Source organism: Thermobia domestica, chromosome 6 (genome assembly GCF_964235325.1).
Source record: "Thermobia domestica chromosome 6, izTheDome1.hap1.1, whole genome shotgun sequence".
Classification (NCBI taxonomy): domain Eukaryota; kingdom Metazoa; phylum Arthropoda; class Insecta; order Zygentoma; family Lepismatidae; genus Thermobia; species Thermobia domestica.
The window spans coordinates 213,200,491-213,225,252 of record NC_137459.1 but is presented as its reverse complement, the minus strand read 5'-3'; positions in this window follow the sequence as shown (position 1 = coordinate 213,225,252).

Below are 24,762 nucleotides of genomic sequence, written 5' to 3'. Positions count from 1 at the left end.
GGGATGGAACCAACTTTGGACACCGTGGACCCATAAAGCGCATCGAAAAAAATAGGGAGGCGGGCGCCAGCCAGCCTTACTTATTTCCACATAATAATATAAAATTATATTGTCGAAACACACGCACGAGTTAGCTACTAATATTTCATATTATTATTATTATCGACAGCGTCTTTTCATTACGTGTGCGTGTTTGACATGCATCCAAAGAGAAGATCCATCATTCGTAGAAAGAATAATAGTCAGTTACTTTAACTGTGAACGACAGCGAAAAATACGAAGAGTGGACTACCTGTAGCGTAAAGAAGAAGTATTTTCTCTCAAATGGATAAAAAACCAAGCCGAGATTGATTCGAACTCGCATGGACGGCGCGAAAAGCCAGTGCTTTGTCCACTATTTTTTTAACTGACTCACCGAACGCGTTTCAGTAACTTACTTATTGCTAATTTTACTTGCTTCACTCGTTTAACTTGCTTTTTCTAATAACTTATAACGACAGGGACACGAACACGGAAACATCGAGAACAGTTAAAAATGAAAGATGCTCTCCCGCCGGGAATCGAACCCGGGACTCCATACACCAAAGGCGCACGTGCTAGCGACTAGACCAGCAAGAAGGGCACCGCTCTTTCCCTGTGTCGTTAGGGATTACGACCACTGTATTGCCAGCTATCACTTCTGTGGGTTGTATACTATGATCACATGTTTCTTCTTTGCTGGAAGAGTAAAACCTACATTATATGTAAGACATGAGGTATTTAGACCTACATGCTCTTCATATAATGTAATAAAAGGGTCATGCTGGGAATAAGAAAAAGAACATTCCTTGGACAAAACGGAAACTATTGGCATCAGAAATATTTATCTACGAGGCATGCGCAGTAGTATATTTCAGAATAGTTTCTGTTTTGTTCAGTAAACGAAGAAAGGGGTATTTAAAAGCAAATATGTCGCGTCAACGAGATCGACCAGATTTGACAGGGGCGAAAGCAGATGTATAGTAATACAACAACTTCGCTCAGTTGATACGAGCCGAGCCGGTTGATATCACTACCCGAGTTGGTCTTCTGCTTGGGCTCAAGAATTCGACCGTGCAGGTCTCAGCCTTAATTTTAAGAACTACCGTATAATTTTAAGTACTACAAGAAAAATACCTTTGACTCGACTCCGATTGAACTCGAGTCGAGTCGAATTTTGGCTCGACTCCTGCTCATCCCTATTCGTATTTGTATTTTGTTTCCACTTCAACAATTTCTACTCTTTTTTTTCTTCGTTTACCTATTGTTTCTGGATTTCTCTGTCTGTGTCGTCCTTTATTAACACCATGCACTATTCTTATTCCCAGCTTGTGACCCGCTTCAATGTCTTATTCAGTTTAGGCTTTTCTCCTTACATTGACTAGACATGTGATTGATTTAATTCTCACTTTCCGCGCACGACCGATGAAAATGTTTTATTATTATTATTATTATTATTATTATTATTATTATTATTATTATTATTATTATTATACTATTGAACTTGCACGGCGAAATTACTGTATAATACGATATCATTTCAGTAATTTTATTCCATTGTATGTTATTTAATTTATTAATGGGCACTAAATTGTCTCCAGATCAACGAATAAATTAACTACGGCATGCACTTTGGTGGAAAAATCATTACATGAACATGTTTGGAACGAACCAATAATCTTATTGCAACGATATTTCCACCAAAGTGCATGCCGTAGTTAATTTATTCGTTGATCTGGAGACAATTTAGTGCCCATTAATAAACTAAATAACATACAATGGAGTAAAATTACAGAAATGATATCGTATTATACAGTAATTTCGCCGTGCAAGTTCAATAGTATAATAATAATAATAATAATAATAATAATAATAATAATAATAATAATAATAATAATAATAATAATAATAATAATAATAATAATAATAATAATAATAAAACATTTTCATCGGTCGGGCGCGGAAAGTGAGAATTAAATCAATCACATGTGAAGTCAATGTAAGAAGAAAAGCCTAAACTGAATAAGACATTGAAGCTGGTCACAAGTTGGGAATAAGAATAGTGCATGGTGTAAATAAAGGACGACACCGAAAGAGAAATCCAGAAACAGCAGGTAAAAGGAGAAAAAAAGAGTAGACATTGTTGAAGTGGAAACATAAAATACAAACACGAATAGGGATGAGCACAAGTCGAGCCAAAATTCAATTCAACTCGAGTACAATTTGAGTCGAGTCAAAGGTAATTTTCTTGAATTGAGTTCCGAGCCAAGTCGCTGTTTTCGAGGTCTAGTTTCGAGTTGAGTTGAGTTTGATAATGGCTCTCTCGCTCGTTCAGCTCGTTTTAACTCGTTTTGAAATATTGGCCTGATCAGACTGGAAAGCAAAAGCCATGAGAAATGTAAGCAGTAATGTGGAATACTTTTAGTGTTGCTCACGACAGAGGTGCGTCTCATCTCGTAATTTTAGTGCATCTCATGGGGCAATTTTAGTGTATCTCGTCTCGTCTAGATAACGAGAAGACAAGAGTTTATTATTATTATTATTATTAGTATTAGTATTAGTATTAGTATTATTATTACGAGACAGCCTGAAATGTCGTAATCATCAATATAAGTATATACTGTAGTTCTTAAAATCAAGGCTGAGATCTGCACGGTCGAATTCTTGAGCCCAAGCAGAAGACCAACTCGGGTTGTGATATCAACCGGCTCGGCTCGTATCAACTGAGTGAACAGCTCGAGTCGGATCGGTTGGGATGAGCCGATGACCCGAGCCGGCTTAGTTGGAACAAGCCATCGACTCAGCTCAATTGAGCCGATGGCTCGAGCTTTCTCGGTTGGGATGGGTCACCTACTCGGCTCATGTGAAAAGGTTCGAGCCAGCTAAGTTGAAACTAGTTCATCAGCACGTTTCGACTCAGCTCAACTAAGCCGATTGCTCAAATCGGCTCGGTGTGGTGAGCTGTTGGCTCGGCTCACTTCTCGATTCGGTTCGATATTGAGTGAGCTGTAAGCCGAGCCGCTCGAGCCGTTGAGAAGCCCAAACCCGGTACCAGCTGTTTTGAATATGTTTGGATGAAGCCTATAACTTTTAACAATTTTTTGCTCGAGCCCGAATACTTGCCCCTTCGGAACTCAAACCCAGAACGTGACCGATGTCCTTGCCTCCTGAAGACTTCCAGACGACCGAGATCGACAGTCAATTAGCTTTTACTATTCAGATACAAACCGTATATCTTTTAAAGATTATACATGGAGTTGATATAATAATAATAATAATAATAATAATAATAATAATAATAATAATAATAATAATAATAATAATAATAATAATAATAATAATAATAATAATAGTTTTAAACTTGCCCTGAAATTTGGCAAAACTTACTTAAAAGTAGAGATTTCGGGGAAAGGGTTCCGTACCTTCAAGACACACCTCTGCAACTACCAACATTTTAAACTAGAACCTTTTATTGAAGTTTCATGTAGAAAGTATGTTTTGAGGAAAATAACTGTAATAAATATAACTGAATATCACGCGACAGTAAGGCATATAATAAACTATTTTTTAGAATATGCAGAGGTAAATATAAAAGCTTTGCTACAAAAATACCTACACAGAGCATAATTCAATGAGCTCTGAAATACAATGTAACGAAATAGCCTATGAGATTCAGTCTACAGAGCAATTGTTACTTAAAGAATGGACATACACTATTTCGAGAATCGAGACAAGACGGGAAATGTTTACGATACTTTTCGTCTCGTCTCGATTCTCATCTCCAAAGAGAGACGAAAATTTTGATTTAGCCCTGACCCGTCTCGAATGTAAAATGTTAATTCTCATGTTATTTTATTTGTTTTAGAAACGAGATGAGAAACTCCTCTTCTCGTGAGCAACATTAAACCAAACCGAAATATTCTTTCCAAATGTCACGTTTCTGCTTGTAATGGTATGACCTGAGCGATAATTTAGCTTCTAGCTTTTAATCTTCTACGAGATAATAATAATAATTATTATTACTATTATTATTCCTGAAGATTTGATGGTTCAAGTATTGAAACATCCGAGTATTCAAATATCTGAATATAATAAAACGTATGTTATCGCTGATCAATCGTCATCAAAAATTCTAAAGTAAGAAAAAAAATTGCAACGTGCATTCGCAGAAGCACCTTGACCACTGAACCGCGATCGCTACGCGGTAAACGATCCGTCTTTAGTCTGGTTACGTTAGGTTTCTTTGTCTCCGCTTGCAAATTTGTATGTTATATTTTTCGATTCAAAATGTCTTTCGTATTTCTTTTATGAAGTAGGCAAAGTTTATATTAATAACTTGAGTTTTTCTTAAACCACTGGTTCACAAGTTCGTTCTTTCTCCACACGAAACTACAAATATGACAGATTGAATTCTCATACTCCCCATTTCTTTCAAAGCAGTCGCCATTACCTGGTCAAAGACTTATTTCCGACACGATTCATATTAACCAAAATAAATTCATTTTTCGGAAGCGGAACTTTCACTTTCCGGATTTCGCAAAATTATGGAATTCAGTTATACTCCGGAATTCAGAAGAATTTCGGAACTCGGAAAGAATCCAGAATTTAGAAAATTCCGGAATTGAGAAAAACTCCGACTTTCGAAAAAATCCGGATTTTCCGAATTCCGGAATGTTAACGAAATCAGAAATTTCTAAATTCCGGATTTTTCCGAATTCCGAAATTATTACAAAATTGGAATTTTCCGAATTCCGGAATTTGCCCGGCTTTACTTTCGGGAGTCCGAAAACTAATAATTCCGGAACGGGCTATCCCTAGTTTATACACAACCTTTCAGAACACTAAGCTAGTAGCTGTCTACAAACAAACAAGTAATGCAAAGCATGTTGTATACTGCAATACGTCATGTATTAAAATCCGACACCATGACCCTTTTATTACATTATATGAAGAGCATGTAGGTCTAAATACCTCATGTATTACATATAATGTAGGTTTTACTCTTCCAGCAAAGAAGAAACATGTGATCATAGTATACAACCCACAGAAGTGATAGGTGGCAATACAGTGGTCGTAATCCCTAACGACACAGGAAGTGAGCGTTGCCATCGCCGCTGGTCTAGAGGCTAGCACGTGAGCCTTGGGTGTATGGAGTCTCGGGTTCGATTCTCGGCGGGAGAGCATCTATCATTTTTAACTGTTCTCGATGTTTCCGTGTTCGTGTCCCTGTCGTTATAAGTTATTAGAAAAAGCAAGTTAAACGAGTGAAGCAAGTAAAATTAGCAATAAGTAAGTTACTGAAACGCGTTCGGTGAGTCAGTTAAAAAAATAGTGGACAAAGCACTGGCTTTTCGCGCCGTCCATGCGAGTTCGAATCAATCTCGGCTTGATATTTTATCCATTTGAGAGAAAGTATTGTTTCTTTTCGCTACAGGATGGATTTTTGGTTTCATGTCAAACATGCTCACGTAATGAAAAGACGCTGTAGATGATGATGATGATGATGATGATGATGATGATGATGATAATAATAATAATAATAATAATAATAATAACAATAATAACATAATAATAATAATAATAATAATAATAATAATAATAATAATAATAATAATAATAATAATAATAATAATAATATGAAATATTAGTAGCTAACTCGTGTGTGTATTTCGACAATATAATTTTATATTATTATGTGGAAATAAGTAAGGCTGGCTGGCGCCCGCCTCCCTAATTTTTTCGATGCGCCTTATGGGTCCACGGTGTCCAACGTTGGTCCCATCCCAGTATCACCTCCTGTTTTCTCGATATAAGCTATCGACATTTTGCCTAAAGAGGGCTCTGCCGTGGCCCCATGAGTACCCATGACAATGACTCTTCGTTCATTTTGCATTGAAATGGCTTACTTTTCTGAGTACTATGATTTCATACTGTCCAACGTTGGTCCCATCGCTCTACAGTTTCCCGTTCTCTCGATATAAATTGCTAATATTTTGTTTGTAAGGGAGATATGGCGCTACAATCATTACGTTTGAAGAAGAACTGAGGAAGAATTTGCCTTGCCACAAACAACACCTATTATTATTATTATTATTATTATTATTATTATTATTATTATTATTATTATTATTATTATTATTATTATTATTATTATTATTATTATTGTTGTTGTTTTACTTACCACTAACCTTTATTTGCCTACCTTTATTTGCAATGCAATGTGTTACTAAAAAGCAAATCAAATAACACTCCTCGCCATTCAGGCTCCCGAACTCGAAATACATGATTTACAGTTCTCTGTGTTAGAGGAAAGCACATTTATTATATTATTCTTTCAAATAACACGTTACACAAGTTACTTCACTTTCAATGTGTAATTTCATATCATCAGTAACAATCATCTTGTTCCAATAGGAAGATAACCCTCTCCTGCAAAAAAAAAAAAAAAAGCCTGACCGTAGCGAAAGGGCGTGAACCTTCTTTAGGCGATTAATCGGGTCCAATATTTCAATAAGTTTCTGCACACAAATATTTCAGTAAAAGAGGAAAATTTATTCAAACTTTCTGAATACCTATTTATGGGCGAAATTTGGTTCCCTTGGAACTTTTTAAGAGTTTGAAGGGCCACCATTTTGAACATTTTCATCTGATTATTCTATTTAACGAACTCATCAAGATATTTCAACAATTAATGTTTGTGCCAAGTTTCGTCTCAATCCGCTGAAAATTAGGGTGGTTATCGCATTCACAAATAGCGTTATATATATACAAATAGATAGATAAATAGACACACAGAGGGAGAGAGAAAAAGTGTTTTTCTCCCTTCTCTCACCTGTGGTGCGTCAGAGCTAAACCGGGACCCTTTGCAAATCGTATTGACGAGCCTAACCTAAACACAAACCTCTTACTTGCTAACGTAGAAACGTGGTCGGGAGGTGTAAGGCATGTAGAAATTGTATTTTTAGTAACCATGAGTATGGTCGACTTCCATGTTTTTTTTTTTTTACTTTTTGCAGCTACATCGGAACGTTCAATTTTTATTCTTTACTAATTGCAAATGGCGTTTACATTCAAAATATGAGGAATTTTGGTGGCATTTGTTCGGATATTCTTCTCTTTCGAAATGAAGACAAAAACAAAAGCAATACGCAAAGACAAAAAGTATTATCAGTACTAAACATTACCAATAATAATTGCTACGAAAAACTAAATACGACCTCTTTTACCATCTCTCATGAGTTGTATGTATTATTAACAAAAATTTTTAAAAATGTCCTTGCCGAGGATTCGAACTTGCGTCCTTTGCATTTGTAAGCCAGCACCTTAACCACCACACCAAGATCATGGCATGGTGATCGTTCAGTTGTCGGCGTATTTGTTGTATTTGTGTTTTATGTTCCCACTTCGACAATTTTTACTCTTTTTTTGTAAGTTTAACAGCTGTTTCTGGCTTTCTCTTTCGGTGTCGTCCTTTATTTACACAATGCACTATTCGTATTCACAGCTTGTGCCCCTCTGCAATGTCTTATTCAGATTAAGCTTTTCTTTTTGCCCCTCAGTAAACATTTGATTGATTTAATTCTCATACTCTCCACGGATGGAGCGCAGGAATGCCAGACTCGAAAAATAGGTGTACATTTACTTTCCTGACAGATCATACCTAATCGTCCAATTACTTATAGAATACATTAACTTATATTTCATAATTTCAAGTTAATCAATGACCAAGTTTTAAGCATTGAACTAGACAATTACCGACGTTATGTGTTCGTTAAGTTAATATTCCAGCTTTAGTGTGAGCAGATATTTCGAGATAATAGTATTGGATTACGATATACTGATAAAAATGGAGTATATGATGTGAGTGTGGAAGCTGCAGATAAGCTTGTTACCTCAGTGAAATTGTCATTGGACGATGAAGAAATACTTAAAGTGCTGACACCAGATTATAGTGTCAAAAATATGATACCGAGTGCGTAACTGGTACAAATTGGTGTACATACAGTTAGATAAGGCAATTCCGTCGTCTATTGAAATCCGTGGTAAACGATATTTAATTTTTATTTTGATCAGGAACGTACCTGTTTTGCTTGTAATAGCCCTTATGTTCGCTATGACCAATGTGATTGACGTAATTTAAACTCTATACATATAATGCAACCTTCAACGGAAGTTAATCTAGCCCGGACACTTAATTGTGTTACAAGTGTACAACCTGTTATTTCATTACCTTCGTCTTTTAGTGACAAAGATTTTCCCCCATTAACTAGTGACAGTCTTACCATTGTGTTACCATCTTGTGCGGAGATAGTGAATGGGGTCTCTTCTACCCTTCCATCTGTAGCTTCGGCTACTTCTGAATGTGTGCGTATTCCAGTGCTTGAGCATAGTCTGGATATTCAAACATACGTCTAGGTTTCTTTACCTCCCACAACAGGTTCTGTTTCATCTCCAGTTGTAACTAGTGTACCCGACTCGATACCTCCAGCGGTCGCTATTGCTGACGCCGCTGACTGTGTTCCTGATGATATAAGTGATGTGGCAGATGTTCGCATAACTATAGACAGAGTCCTTTTGAGAGTGAGAAATTCATTTCATCTTATAATAATAACTTCATTTCAGCCTCAGTTCCCTCGCAAAATATTTCTAAAGAGCTCTCCTCTCAAGGTAAGAAGAGACGGAAAACAGTGAAAGAAGGTAAGGTTTCCTCATCCGCTAGAAAAGCTGATAAACCAAGTATTGATGCTTCGTACAGGATAACTAGTGCTCATGTTTCCAAATAATTGCAGCTTGCTGTAGCAACTTCGGTAGAAGAAAGTGCTTCTGGATCTGTAGAGTCTACACTTTCTATTGTCACTGTTACCTAGTGACTTTTGTGTGTGTGTGCTATCATATGTTTTCTAGTGTGTTTCCGAGTTAGTCCTCCCAATTCCTATCTCCGTCATGTCATTACGTTCTATCAATTCTGTCTCCTTCCCTCCCTTTTCATGGCATATGTTCGTACCATTGCTAGTATTAATCTCAATGGAATATCTTTACCAACATAGTATCACGCTCTGTATGATTGTTTGATAAAATCTGAAATTGGGGGTGGCTTTTTTTGCAAGAAGTGGGTCCAGAAGTAGTGCATGTACATAGTTCAAATCACGTTTATAACAGTTCAACGTATAATTGTCTTGGTACTGCGTTTTTGATTAAAGATGGGTTACAGCCTACGATTGTACAATGTCACCCTAGTGGTAGAATTATGCGAGGTTATTTGTTTGGTACGACTCTGATCAATCAGTACGCGCCATCTGGAAGTCATAAACGTTGTGCGCGTAACATTATTTTTTGCGACTGATGTTGCGACACTTTTTAGTTGTGCCTCAGACAATGTGATTTTAGGGGGTGATATGAATTGCGTATTGGAAGAGCAGATACGGACATAGGGTTTAATTATTGTGCTTCCCTTGCTGACCTAATCTCTCATTATCCCTTCTATCATGCGTGGCAACTATGAAACAGTGATCTTTTGGTGTACACCTTTATTCGTCAGAATAGTGCTTCGAGAATTGATAGATTCTATTTGACGAAATCTCTTAAATCTCACCTTTTTGATATATACAGTCATCCTGCTTGTTTGAGTGGTCATCTGTCTTTAGTGATGAAAGTTGAAATTCCATGTGATTAAATTGTGCATGGACGTGGTCACTATCATATGAATGAAACACTATTCACACATGAGGGATTTCTTACATCGTTTCAGAGTAAATGGGACTATTGAAGACGGCAAGCAAAATGTATAGAAATATCTTGATGTGGTGGACTACTTATTGTAAACCTAACCTAATACACTTCTGTAAATGGTACTCTGGTGAACTCTCTCGTGATTGCCTCAAATTGTATAATTTTTATTACGAATGTTTATTAGAGGCTCAAAAAGATGCTCTTTCCGACAGGATATTGTTGCCCCTTGTTAAAAAATATAAAGTAAAACTCTTAGGACTCCATAGTACTCAAGTTCAAATTGTAAAAAATAGGAGAAAGGCTCTTATGTTTGATGTAACTGAACAGTGTTCTATTACTCACGTTTTGCAAGAAAACTGGCGCTGGCAAGCTACGCTTGATCAAGACGGTTCTTACTCCGGATGGATATCCTTGCTAGAATGTTTTTTGCAATTCAAAAGGTATTTTGTAATTATTATTTAAAACTTTTTGGTGCATCGAGAGGACTCCATCTTGAGAATTTTATTTGTGATCTTATTCCTAACGTCATAACAGATGATAATACGTCTTTGGCGGCACCTTTTACACTTGAAGAAATAAAGTTGGCAACATTTGCTGCAAAGCCAAGAAAATCACCGGAACAAGATGGAGTATCAGGTCTATTGTATCAGAAACTTTGGTACGTCATGGGTCAGACACTTACTGATGTGGTCAATGCTTTTTTTTTTTTTTTTTTTTGCCTCCGAACATATCGGTCGACCCAACCCTGCCGTCACTATTTTTATACGCAAAGTGTGTCAACCAACAATGGTTGAACATTTCAGACCTATTTCCCTTTTAAATACTGATGTTAAAATTATTAGTCGTTGTTTGGCGTCTAGATTAGCTCCATATATGAATAAGTTGCTGGGTGATTTGCAATATGCTGCTGTTAAGGGTAAGACTATATATCAGATTGTAATGGAAGTTAGAGATTGTATTACAATATGTCAAGATTGTGAGATTGCCGCAGCTATTGTTAATTTAGCTTTTCGGAATGCGTTTGATAATATTTCGCATTCCTATTTGTGGAGACTTTTGAATGCTTTTGGTTCCAGTGCTCGCAAAACAAATCTTATGGGCACAATCTGCTTCCTAAGCCCCGCGTGTGTGCTTCCCCTCTGTCGGAATAGGAAATTTAATTTCGGCATTTTCTGCAAAACTATTCGCGAGATATAGAATTTCATACTCAGTACTTATCTTTACTTGGTATGGGAATTCATAGAATTGGAAGTAATTATTTTGTGTAAGTATAATTATGCAGAACAGCCATGAGTAAATGTTTTGTATTGCTAAAATGTATGAAGATTGTTAGGAAATTTTCTACAGAGGTGGAAAATATTATTTCCAGGCTGGGACAACAGTAATTAAGTTAGTGCCAAGGAAAGATAAACTTGAAACGGGGAATTTCCCCAGCTTCCCCCTACAAATAAATCACTGGTAGTAACGAACGCTTTGTGCCTGACGTATGACTGTCTATTGTTCTTTGTGGATCCGTGGGTGAGTGAGCGAAGGCGTGGTTTATTAATGTTGAGCTTTAGGGATTGAATCCGATCGAGAAAAGTAGATTTTTTTTCATTGTTCCTTCTCCATATCTTAAGATATTTCTCTCCCTCCGTAATCATCTGATTCTCTCAACTGAGTTCCCCACTTGAATTCAACAATAGGTGAGCTTTTACATGTCTACTTACAAAATCAAAATTTGTGACAAAATATGAATGCTATTTGATCATTTTGTCTCCAATTCTGAATTTGCACATGTGAGTGTATTTCTCCTTCATCATATTTGCATCTCCCATTTTCGTATGTTGTCAGCTATGACATAAGATGGCTTGGGAGCAAAACTTCAAATCATAAAAGCGCTCTAACAATGGGCCTGCCTTCCTGAAGTGGCAGAGTGTTTATTCAGGTTCTGCAAAGTCATTTCAAATCAAACGACTGAAAGAGTGTTCATTCCAACAGAAACAGGATTGGACTTTAATTTTTTGTTGCTCTTTATCTTCACGAATAGGACAAATATCAAGGAATATATTTGTCATAAGAACTACTCGTCTGAGATTAATCTCATTTTGGAAAAATGATGCTGTAGACGGGAGTGGAAATTTCGCCCAAATGTACGGGAATTTTCAGTGCCTGCGATTATGCCACCCGCCTTCCTTGAAAAATTCGGTTGCAATTCTTCCCGGCAAATGTTTTGGACTCAACTGGTGGAGCACTTTTGCCGTAAATCTCCATATAGCTGCACCATCCAGAAGTGTCCCTTACTGTACAACTATTGTTAATAGTTTCAAAACTCTGTGCAAGGCTTTGCGTTTACTTAAAAGAATAACCCACTACATATACCGCGTAATCTATCCATATATTATTTGATAATCATATATGAATAGCCATTTTAGTAAATTAACTTGTTTATAATCCCTCACTTGAGTTAATTATAAGATTATTTAAGTTTCCCGACTGTTATCTTCTCATCGGAGCCTCTGGTGTCAGTATATTTTTTTCTTGTATAGTGCTGTTTAATGTGAGTACAAGTATCCAAAGGCTCCCTTTTGCCATTTCGTCAGCCAGTGTTTCTCCTCACTCCGGCACAAAAACACTCTTTACGATTTGTTCTTTAACAGATGGAACAACTTCGTGCTGGTGTTCTAGCTACTCCGCCAGGCGTAATTAATCTTGGAGCGGGCATTAGTTGGTTTGTCTAACTCACGGACTTTGTACATCAAGAATTTCTGTGGCCAACTGTACACATGTCTACATGATACTGCACATATTGTTATGAACAAACGGCTGTTACTACTTTCATACCTTTCCATATCATCTCTTTTTAACGGCATCAGCCATAGATATCAGTTCGCCATCAATAAATGTAAGTCTATTGTATTTTGTACCTGCCCTTTCCCTCTTGGTGGAGGCAACACTACTATGGGCATTGAAGGCGCATGCTATCCTTTACTTTTCATACGTTCATCTCCTTGGTTTTGCTCAATACAGGAAAAAATTAAACGAACCCACACAATTCAAGACGCCGAAGATGCCGATGACACCGACTATTCAAAGAGAAAGAAAAATGAAGAAGAAAGCTACCAGACTTGTCATAAATACGTCGGAATATTTTTATGGTGGATTTTAGCAGAAAAGAGGACTAGGTGAATTCGATATATCAATCCTGTGGGCGAAAAATGGTTTGTTCTCTTGATTTAGAAAGGAAAATTTTATCTCTCTTTCTCAACCATAGGCTCTGAAAAAATAATTTTCTTTAGCTATATAATTTGATTATTATCAATGATATAAATAACATTAATATTAGAACATGTATAAACATACCTGAATGTTTAAAATTATATTTGTTTACTGGTTGACTCTGATCTCGGTCTTCCAGAAGTATTTAAGAGGCAAGGGCACCATTCGCGAGGCTCTGCGCTTGAGTTTCGGAGGAGCAAGCATTCGAGCTTGACCCAAACATTCTTAAAATTTATTGGGCACCTGAAAAACATGATCAAAACTACTCTGCCCAGGTTCATGACTGTCAACGTCTCGAGAGGCTCGGCTCACAGCTCATTCACTACCGAGCCGAACAGAGAAGTTATCCGAGCCAACAGCTTACCCAACCTAGCAAGCTACCGCCCTCAAAAGTTGATATCAAAAATGTGCTCTCAAAAGCTCTTAATGTATACCCAGCCACAAAAGTAATTCCCCCCTAAGCGCTCTAATTCCATTACTTGGGGTCCAGGTCTTTTGAAGTTGTGAGAACGCCTAGACAGATGCAACCCAACTTACAAGTAACTTTTCTCGGCACTGACAGTAGTTGGTAGCCTTGATCCAGGTGTTTATGAGAGTAAAATTGTAAAGTAGGTGACTAACGAAACAGTTTTCCATTCTAAGATCAATCTCTCTGTTTCAGATCGTGTTGTCCAATGAACATCATATGTTCATCTCAATATTGCTGTGTATGTAACGTATTTTTTCATTATATACTGTATATTCAAAGAAATAAAAACACTGATCACATATGAATAAAAAAAAATGCTTGGAAGTAGCTGAAAATATCAAACCTAGAACAACTGCTGGAAATAACTTTGTAAATGATCGCCTCCATTGAGAGACCTTCTCCAATTCTCCTCATCCCAGCATCTTCTTCTTTCTGGAGGAGAGAAGATCTTGCTTATCACACTGAGTTTGCATTGAAACTGAAACAGCTTCAGATCGGCCGAGACTCTAACCTGGGTCCAACAAATAAAAGTTCAATACGCTAACCACTCACCCAACGCGCCATTTAAATTTACACCCAAACTCACATTTAGTTAAAATCGTTTCATGGAAAAATATAAACAAAATACTCAAATATAACAAAAAATATATAAACAAAACATAAATAAAATAGAAATAAGAAAATATAAGCAACTTGTGTGAGTGTCTTAATGACTTACTCGAGATTTCCTTTTTTTCTCAAAAACGAGTTATATACATGTTGCTCAATGCAGAAAGTATCATGAAATGTTCTTTAGTTGAGCCTACGTCATCGGCAGAGCCGTAACTTGTGGAAGGCAAGTACCCCCCAGAGAAGCTTCCTGCAGTTCGAGGGGGCCAATTTCCAGACAAAATTTTCTTACTCCATATACGATAGGAACATGAAATTAGAAATGAAACATCAAATCGGGTCTCTACATTACATAAATAAAACAGCACACAAAAGGTAAATAAAACAAAAATGAGTCGTGGACCCATTTGAGTAATATTTATTCGTATGGCTTTGAGATTTATCAATATTTTCTCCTTAATAATTTTGGCATGCATGTAATGGTCCCAGGGAATAACTAACGAACCGCAGACCTTGATGTGCGGGAGGGCCCAAAGGCTCCGGTGGGCCATAACGATTATGAGAAAGTTGGAGAGAGAGGGGGTCCAATAATTAGAAATCAACTTTCCTAGGGGCCCAAATAAGCTTATTAATGCTTGCCCCCAGAAAAGAGTTGATATATCTTGAGTTTAACGTCCCGTTCAGAAGCGAGGCTATATGACACGTGAACCTATGTGATAAACGTAAAATCCTAACCACATGAGCTCCCGCCGGGAATTGAACTCGGGTCTCCCACGCCAAAGGCCCCTCCCAGAAAATATTCTAAGTTACGGCGTTGGTCATCAGTTGAAGGGATGTTCCCCGACTTACATTACGTTTCGTCTTTAATATAACCTCTAATTTCCAAAGAAGAAAAGACGACAGAAATTATTTTCACATGCTTTAAGTTGTATCAACACGTGTAGAAATACACAGTTTTATGTTTATGTTCTATAACTACTAGTTTATTTTCTTACATTCATATGATGAGTTGGTGGCAGATTGAGGCCACATGATCATGAGGCGCAATCCAGTAGGGGTTCGAATTCCTCTGAAGGGGAAGGTCGGAATTTTAATTGTCCTTAGTATTTCTATGTTCGAGTTCCTGTAGTGTTTGGAATACGTCGAAAGGACATGAGGTGCCGCTTGGGGCGATTTGTTTAAAAAAATGTGAAAGCAGGAAACTCTCATTGCAGCTACATGAGTTCAAACCCCGTCGTAGCAGTTATTAATTTTTTTTCTGAATGGGAAGATAATGTTTATGTAATTGCTGTTGTAACTATGCCATTCCTTTGTTTCTTCTCCTTGTTCATCTTATTATTAATATTATTACCACAGAAGGAAAGAAAAAGTAACATAGTAGAAGGTATTCATAGGAACAGAAAAGATATAGAGTATGTCAAATGTTTCTTAGGTTTATACATGAACGCAATAATATTATTACGTTTACGGATTTACAGATAGAATTATCATTTTATGACAAGAAACGGAATATAAAGATTTGTTAGCTAATGACAGTCATGCATTTTGTTTCGCTCTTCTTCTAAGTAGAAAGAAGATGTGACATCTGAAATAGGATCATTGTCGTGATTAGCGATCCCTATTGTAAGTTCGATCACTATTAGCAATTTGTGCTCAGCTACAAAAAATCCCTTGGAACTCATTTTTGGCCCATACTACAGCTGTAAGGACGTGTTTAGCCCTTATGTGTTATCAATTCTTGTCCAAACACGTTACTTCCCAGACAGTTACGAAGGTTGATACAGATGATGTAATTTTGTGTTATTGGCGATTCACCTGTAAAGGAAGTTGTCTCAACTCTTAGACCCAGAGGAATTAAATATTATTCATTTTAGGATACGTCAGAAGTATGAGTTTTGTAGATTGTCAAAATTTACTGAACTCCTACCCCGGGAATCGATCTCACGTCCCCAACGTTACAAAACTAACGCTTAAGGCACTACTCTAAAACATCACTGTTGTGGGAGAAGAAAAAATTGCAGCTGTAGTGAATTCAGTAATTACACACTTTTACGATTCCAGTGAAATAATGCTGAAACTTTCTGATTTCAGTCGTGATAAAATAAGAAAGTATTATGCAGAAAGAATAGTGAAGAGAAGTCAACTTTAAATTGACAACTCATATGTACGGACGCGCTGCCATGTGCTCTTGCCTCGTGCCCTGATTTTTCATGGCACAGCATTGGACAGATACTTATATTGATTGGAATCTGGTGTTTTAGGGCACTGGATTGTTTTTTTAAAAGTTAATTCGCTTAACGAACCTCTCTGCTCACTGCATTTTGAAAACAGCATTTTCTGACGCGACAAAACGCCAATGAACCACAAAATTACTCCCCCAAAATATGTTAAATCGCCTATATGTGTGATTTGATTACATTAAAGAGAGTCTAAAAACAGTAAAAATGTACCAGAAAATTACCGCAGAGGAGGTTCGAACTACCAAACTTATGATTACTGGGCGGGTGTTTTTCCGACTTTGCCACGGAAACGATGGAAACATCGCTTCTAAAGGGATAAATCGTTGAGATCGTTTTAATCTGGTTAATCAGAGTGATCTTTTAACCGTATATATGAGACGATAACTGTTTGGGATAAGATAATATGCGTTGGCCATGTTATTTTTATACAAAAATGATGCGTGTCTATTTATCTTATTTCATAGGTCTCCCATACTCACTTTCTAATGATCGATGACAGTTGCCATCTAAATTTATACAATTATCGCATTCAAGATTTTTTACTTCATGATGTTGAGGCAGTGGTTACTCTTGACCCCCATAGCTCACTTTAGGAACAATTCGTCAGGAAAAAAATAATATATAATAATAACTGCATGCATATGACTGGCGATAGTTCGTTTCGGTCCCTTCGCGAGGCTCTGCGACGGATCGAAGGAGCGCGGACCAAAACGAAGTCCTCGCTGCATCGCGGTGGGAACTGCAACATCCCAACGCGAGATATTTGTTACGACTCGACGAAACCCTGCCGGCAGTGGGACACCGTCTCGTCTCTATATTGAAGATCGACGTTTACCCGAAAGTGGGACACTAGGTGTTGGCGACGTGTACGCATGGGGTAGGTCCATTTTCATATAGCCTTGCTGCTAAAAGTTACGTTAAACTCAAAATCAACTAAAAGAATACAGTGGTTCCCATCATACGTATATCCACATATGCTTACCATGCGCTTTATAATAATTGCTAAAAGCTTGTTTATTATGCGGAGCGCTTAGAGCACAGGGCAATGAAACCATTAAGTTGTGTGAAAAATAGACATAAAATTTGTAATGTAACCTTCTGTATGTTTGCCTACCTACCTTGATTTCGGAGTCCCAATTTCATCCGCTTTTAAAGTGGGAAGTATCGATAATTCAACAAGGAAATAATTAGACCATGATAAATTAATTGAAATTCATCGTAAGTTTGCCCATGACAAACACTTTACCATTTTATATCGTAAAGGTCAGATCCATCATTATTGTAACAGAGCGGTGCTTGAGGGATTGACCGTAGAAATTCAAACTCCGATTAGTTAGAATTTGTGTTTAGTTGATTTTGGGTTTTGCGTCCCGTTCAGCAGCGAGACTAAATGAGACGTGGACCTACTGGTTAACGTGGAATCCGAACCACATGAGCTCCCGCCGGGCGTCGAACCCGGGTCTCCCTAGTTAGAATTTGACAACCTGGTTTTATTGCAAGTATAAACTCTTTAGTCGGTAGAAAAGAGGACGTGGTTCATATGTCAAAGTTGATGACGATGTGTTTTGGTGGGTCAGTGGTTCATTGTGAGTGGTAGGTCGGAGCGCGTCGTGGTGAGTAGTGGGTCAGAGAGGGCCAAATTGGGAAGTGGATCAAATCTGTAGAGCCAAACCAAACAAAGAGCAATACTACTACACAAAACGCTCACCATCTTAGCTATTCATAACAAACTTTTGCATGATCCGAATAACTCTAGTATATCCACAAAACATCATTTGTCATATTTCACCGAAATACGTCATGACTTTTCTGACAACCTGATATTCGGAACGTTGTTAATACGCAAAGTTCATTGATCTCATCACTTATTCACTTATTGTCTTATAATCATCACAACCTTTAGGGTACTTCTCGTAGATATAGAAAGGTGAAATGTAGTATCCAGACTTGGTGTAGCGTGCAAGTAAAGCAATGAAAAGCAACAGGATAATATTTCCCTCCTCCAAACCCCCTGAAGTGGAATGTGTTGATTATTCAACAAAAGACTTGAAATCCAATCAGAAAATTCATAAGATATAAAATATGTAGGCATGTCTCGACTTTTCAATAATAGTAATAATAATAAATAACACAATTACACAATCAATTATGTAAACAATACCTTCCAATTAAGAAAAAATGATTGCCACGACGACGGGCCGTAACTTGTGGTGGCAGGGGACTCCCCGCCGTTCAAGTGGTTCCCATTTTAAGACAAAATTGTCTCCATATACGATACGAAAATGAAATTATAAGTGAAGCATCAAACAGGTTCACTACATTATATAAACAGAACAACAGACTAAGGGTAGATAAAACAATAACGAATCGTGGGCCATTTCCGTAAAAAGACGTCTACTAATAGGGGCACTAGAAATAATATATATTCGCATATTATTGTCAGAGTTCTCAATATTGTCCCCTTAATGAATTTGTCATGTATGGAACGGACCCAGAGGCGTAACTAACGACCCCGCAGACCTTGGTGTGCCGGAGGTTCCAAGAATTTCAGATACCCTCTGATCTTATTGGGCGATACAAATAGGACATCAAGGGTCATGACATACATATAGCGGAATTTAATGCAAACTGTTGCCGGTACTTGTGGCCGAGTGTTCTAGGGCAACGTTCTAGTAATAAAAATCCTTTTTGGCATGGGTTCGAAACTGACCCAATGATTTTTTTAAATTTTCATAACACTTCTGTCATTAAAATAAGCTTGCAGTTTTACTGTATGGATCCATAGTAAAAGTAATAATAATAATAATAATAATAATAATAATAATAATAATAATAATAATAATAATAATAATAATAATAATAATAAATGGAAGTAGTAGTGGTAGTAGTAGTAGCATTATTGATAATAATTATTTTGTTTATGTAGGATACTTGAAGAAAGTACTTGAAACTACACACAGCATTTTCTTCGTTTTGACTCGACTCAAATCTAAACTTGAGTCAAATTCGAGTCAGGTTGGAGGAAATTTTTGGAGTTGAGTTCTCGAGTCGAGCTTAAAGATGTTTTTTTTTTTTAGTCGAGTCGGGTTTAAGTTTAAAGTCGCTTGAACTCGCTCGTGCCCATCCCTACAATTCTTCTTTAAATTCTAGTTTCCAAAGAGAAAAGACGATAGAAATTATTTTACATTACTATATACACACGTCTAGAAATAGTGTGTGATATGATTATCTAACATAACAACTAGTTTATTTTTTTGTCTTTGCCTGAGGAATTGATGCCAAAGTGTGAGAGTGTTTCACCTTTCTATATCTACGAGAAGTACCCTAAACGTTTCGATGATCATAAGAGAGTAAGGTCCGTTAAATTAATTAACTTTAAAAAATAAGCCAGTGTCCTGAAACACCAGATTCCATTCAATATAAGTATTTGTACAATGGCGTGCCCTGAAAAATCAAGGCCCGAGGCGAGAGCATATGGCAGCGCCTCCGTACATAGGAGTTGCCAATTTAAATTTGACTTCTCTGGACTATTCTTTCTGCATAATAATTTACTATTTTATCATGTCTGAAATCAGAAAGTTTCAGTATTATTACACTGGAATCGTAAAAGTGTGTAATTACTGAATTCACTGCAGCTCCATTTTTCCTTCCCCAAGAACAGTGGTGCCTTAGAGTACTGGCTTCAGGGTTAGTTTCATAATGTTGGGGATGTGAGTCCGATTCCGGGTGTGACTGATCAGTGAATTTTTAAATCTACAAAACTGACACTGTGACGTATCCTAACATGAAAAATATTTAATTTCTCTGGGTCTAAGAATTGAGGAACCTCCTTCACAGGTGAAATACCAACAACACAAAATTACGTAATCCGTATCAACTTCATTCGTAACCCTCTGGCAAGTAACGTGTTTGGACAAGAATTGGTGAATACATAAGGGCTAAACACGTCCTTACTGCTGCACTATGTGCTAAAAATGAGTTCCAAGGAATTTTTTGTCGGTGTGCACAAGCTGCAAATTGTGATCGAACTTACAATGCTAGTCACGGGAATGATCCTATTTAAGAAGTCAACTCACCTTTCTACTTAGAAGAAGGGCGAAGCAAAATGCGTTAGTGTTATCAGCTAACAAATCTTTATATTCCATTTCTTCTTGTCATAAAATGAAAATTATATCTGTAAATCCATAAATGTCCTAAGAAACATCAGACATACTCTATATATTTTCTTTTCCTATGAATACTTATGACTATGTTACTTTTTCTTTCCTTCTGTGGTAATAATAATAATAATAGTAATAATAAAGGACTTTCGTAATTACAACAGCAATTATATGAACATTATCTTACCATTCAGAAAAATTAATAACTGCTACGACGGGATTTGAACCCAGGTAGCTGCAATGAGAGTTTCATTCTTTCACAATTTTCTTCAATCATATCGCCCCAACTGGAGTATTGTTCGCCACTGGCACCTCATGTCCTTTCGACGTATTTCAAACACTACAGAGACACGAACACAGAAATTCTGACGACAATTAAAATTCCGACCTTGCTCTTCAGAGGAATTCGAATCCCTAGTGGATTGCGGCTCATGGTCAGCAGCCACATCATCATGTGGCCTCAATTTGCCACAAATATCTCACATGAATATAAGAAAATAAACTAGTAATTATGAAACATAAACATACAACTGAATATTTCTAAACGTGTTGATTCAATTTTAAGAATGTGAAAACATTTCTTTCTTTTCTTCTTTGGACATTAGAAGTTGTGGTAAAGACGAAATATAAATAGATCGGGACAATCCTTGCAACCGATGACCAGTGCCGTAACTTAGATTTTTTCTGGGGGTGCAAGCATTAATAAGCTTTTTTGGCCCCCTGAGAAATGTTGTTGTTCTAATGCTTGGGTCCCCTCTTTCCAATTTTCACTTAGTCTTTATGGGGTCCACACAGCCTGTGGGCCCTTCCACATGGGAAGGTCTGCGGTTCCATTAGTTACTACCTGGGCCCATTACGTACATGACAAAATTATTAAGGAGACAATATTGATGAATCTCAAAGCCATACGAATAAATGTTATTTCTAGAGCCGCTAGTAGTAGGCATTTTTTTACTGAAATTGATCCACGACTCATTTTTGTTCTACTTACTTTTTGTGTGCTGTTGTTTATGTAATGTGGCGACCCTATTTGATGCTTAATTTGTCTGAAAATGAGGCCACTCGAACGTCAGGGAGCTTCTCTGGGGGCAGGTGCCCCCTACCCCCATAAGTTTGGCTTTGCCGATGGCGTAGCCGCAACTTGAAGAACGTTTCGTGATATTTTCCTCATTGAGGAACGTCTATATAATTTGTTTTTGAGTTAAACAAGGAAATCTCCAGTAAGTCATTAACACACACAAATTGCTTATATTTTCTTCTTTGTATTTTTATTTATATTTTGTTTATATTTGTTTGGTTCTGTTATACTTGAGTATCTTGTTTATATTTCACCACGAAACGACTTTAGCTAGGTATTAGTTTTGGTGGAAATTTAAATGGGGTGGTGGGTGAGTGGCCATACTGTGTTTGCTTGTTGAAGTGAGTAGACGTGTCTTCGCTCTGTGCAACAAGCTATGACGTGTTTACTTTCAACGCTGCTTTTCTTAGCAATCAGGTTTGCTGTTGTTGTTATGTATTATTTTTTAATCTGCTATTTTTGTAAGTGAATTAGTTAAGTAAGCCATGTTAAAAAGGGTAAATACCCTTAAATATGATTTTGGTGGTGATTCGCAGCTACCAAGTACATTGAGTTTGCATCAGTGAGTCAGTGATAACGTTTTCTGTTGATGATGTATTAAGTATCGAAATGGACGTTTATCGCAAATTGTTATATGTGAAACTTCCTACCGAGGAGCTTTGTGAAACACTTTTGCGTACTTCTGACGGAACTGTGTACTATACTGATACAGATGGGAAACACCCAGTCCCAGTTTTGTGGGCCGATGTGCAAATTGTAACAGTTAAGTTACTTTGTACGCCAATAGAACTTGACAATGTTGAAATTAGAAGAGTTCTTGGGGACTATGGTGTTATTTCTAAAATTTCAGATGAACTCTATTCAACTGAACATGTTTACCCTGTACGAACCGGGCGTAAATTAATACGAATGGAGGTGAAACGACCTATTCCATCGTTTGTTGTAATCCAAGGACAAAAGTTTTGTGTTACGTACCCCAATCACACCCGAACATGTCTCAAGTGCAATGAGGCATATATGTATTCTAATTGCCCCCTTCGAGGTTCCAGTGATCCCAATAGTTATGCAGCTAAGGTAGCCCCCACATTTCGCACTAATAATTCTACAGATCGTCTTAAGTCTAAATTTGACAGTTTGCCCACTACTTCCTAAAATTGGAAGAAACCAACTAGCAGTGTATCTGACCCAAGTGTGTCTACAGTAGATGCAACTCACTTTCCAGAAATACGAGTGTTTCCTGTGAGCCTAACAATGCCAATAGTGTCTCTTTAGAATTGCCCTACGTGCGTGTCCTAGTCCTTCCACTGAAAAAACAGATGCCCCACAGAAGTTACCAATTACATCCGATGTCCCCTTGTCTAATTGTGTTCCTGATGATGAACCAGTTTCTGGAAAACAGGACTTCTCACCGACTACGTCGGCTTCGACGAAAGTTCATCGTAACGAGTGCTGTACTTCTGGTTCTGAGGAAATTTGTGGTTCGTCTGAGGATATGCTTCGTGCACCACCCACCCCATCCGAGCCTAGTGAGATACAGGGTGCTTCTCCTATCACGGACTTCAATGCAATTAGTGACGAAAATGGAAATCGTCGCAAGTGTACCAAACGTGATGAACTTAGTCAAAAACTGTTTAAGAAATGTGAAAATGATCCGAACACATCTATTCTGTCTACAAATATTGATATTATGTTATGATATCATTGTTGGTGCATGGGTTATGTTTCAAGGGCTCGAGATCAATTGTGTTACGATAAGTGTTACGATCTCATATACTGCGACGTGACTTGTATGTCGTTTCGATGTTCTACGCTTCCCTTCACAGTTTTACTTTTTTTGATTTTGCTGTTATCTTCATTTTCTTCGCACTTTCTTTTCTATTCGTGATGTTATGTGCTTTCTAGTGTGATGATGCTTAAAATTGCTACGATTAACATTAAGAACTTGCAAAGTTCTGCCAAACAATCTGCAATTCGTGACTTTTGGAATGTAGAAGGTATTGATGTTGCTATCTTACAAGAAGTTGGTCTTTTTGAACTGAATATTGGTCCAACCTATACTGTTTAAAATAATTTTCACAATAGTGGCACAGGTACAGCGATTATTTTTCGGGATTCAACAAGTTTCACTTCTCCTGTGTTCCATCCATCCGCTCGAATCATATGTGGTAACCTAGGCGATATCAATCTTGTCAATCTTTATTCTCCGAGTGGTTCACAAGCTGCTCAAACCAGGCGAAATGCTTTCTTTTCCCAGGACGTTGCTCTGTCGCTTAGTTCCAATGTTGGCAGGTTAATTTTGGCGGGATATTACATTTGCGTTTTAAGGCCTGAAGATCAAACACCGGGATTTAACTACTGCCATGCTCTCCAGGAATAAGTGATATGGCTTCATTTACGAGACACATGGATTTGTCTGAAGCCGCAAGCACGGGATTACACTTACCTGTCACGCCAGAGTGCGTTACGCCTTGACCGCATATATGTATCTTCCGTATTGGTACCATGCACTAAGCAAGTTGAAATTGCCCCCACCTCCTTTTCTGATCACTCAGCTTATATTGTATCCTTCACCATTCCTGATCTAACTGTTGAACAAGGTCGCGGTTATTGGCAATTCAACACATCGTTATTGGAAGACGATCGATTTTGTGCTGAGTTTCAATCCAAGTGGCATCGCTGGCTTAGACAATGTCAATACTTTCCCAGTATTTCACCAATGAGAGTGGAAAACTTGATACAGTGGGGTAGCATAATGATAGAATCATGCATATTGTGATAAGAACATAAAATTTTGCACAGAGCTTACTAACATAGTAACAAATAAATTTTGACGTAGACCCCAAAAATCCGACGACAATTTCCTGGAATTCCAGGCGCTGGGACATCTGGAGCACTGGAGAACAGTATGTTGTCGCTGGAATAGCCATTACGTGAACACGGCTTGACCTACAGAGCCAAAGTAAGACTCAAATGCAAGAGAAATAACAAGCCTTTAATTTAAATTCTATATTGTCTTAATTGCACATCATCTAGAGCCGCACGGGGGGCCCAAACTTCATTAAAAAACAAAAAAACCTATGGCGTACTTTTTCTTTGGTCACTTCATGAAGAAAATGTTACATAAGATAGTAATAAAGTCAAAATTTAAATTAAGTAAACCACAGTTTCTTGGTGTAGTAATTGCATCAGTTTATAGTCATT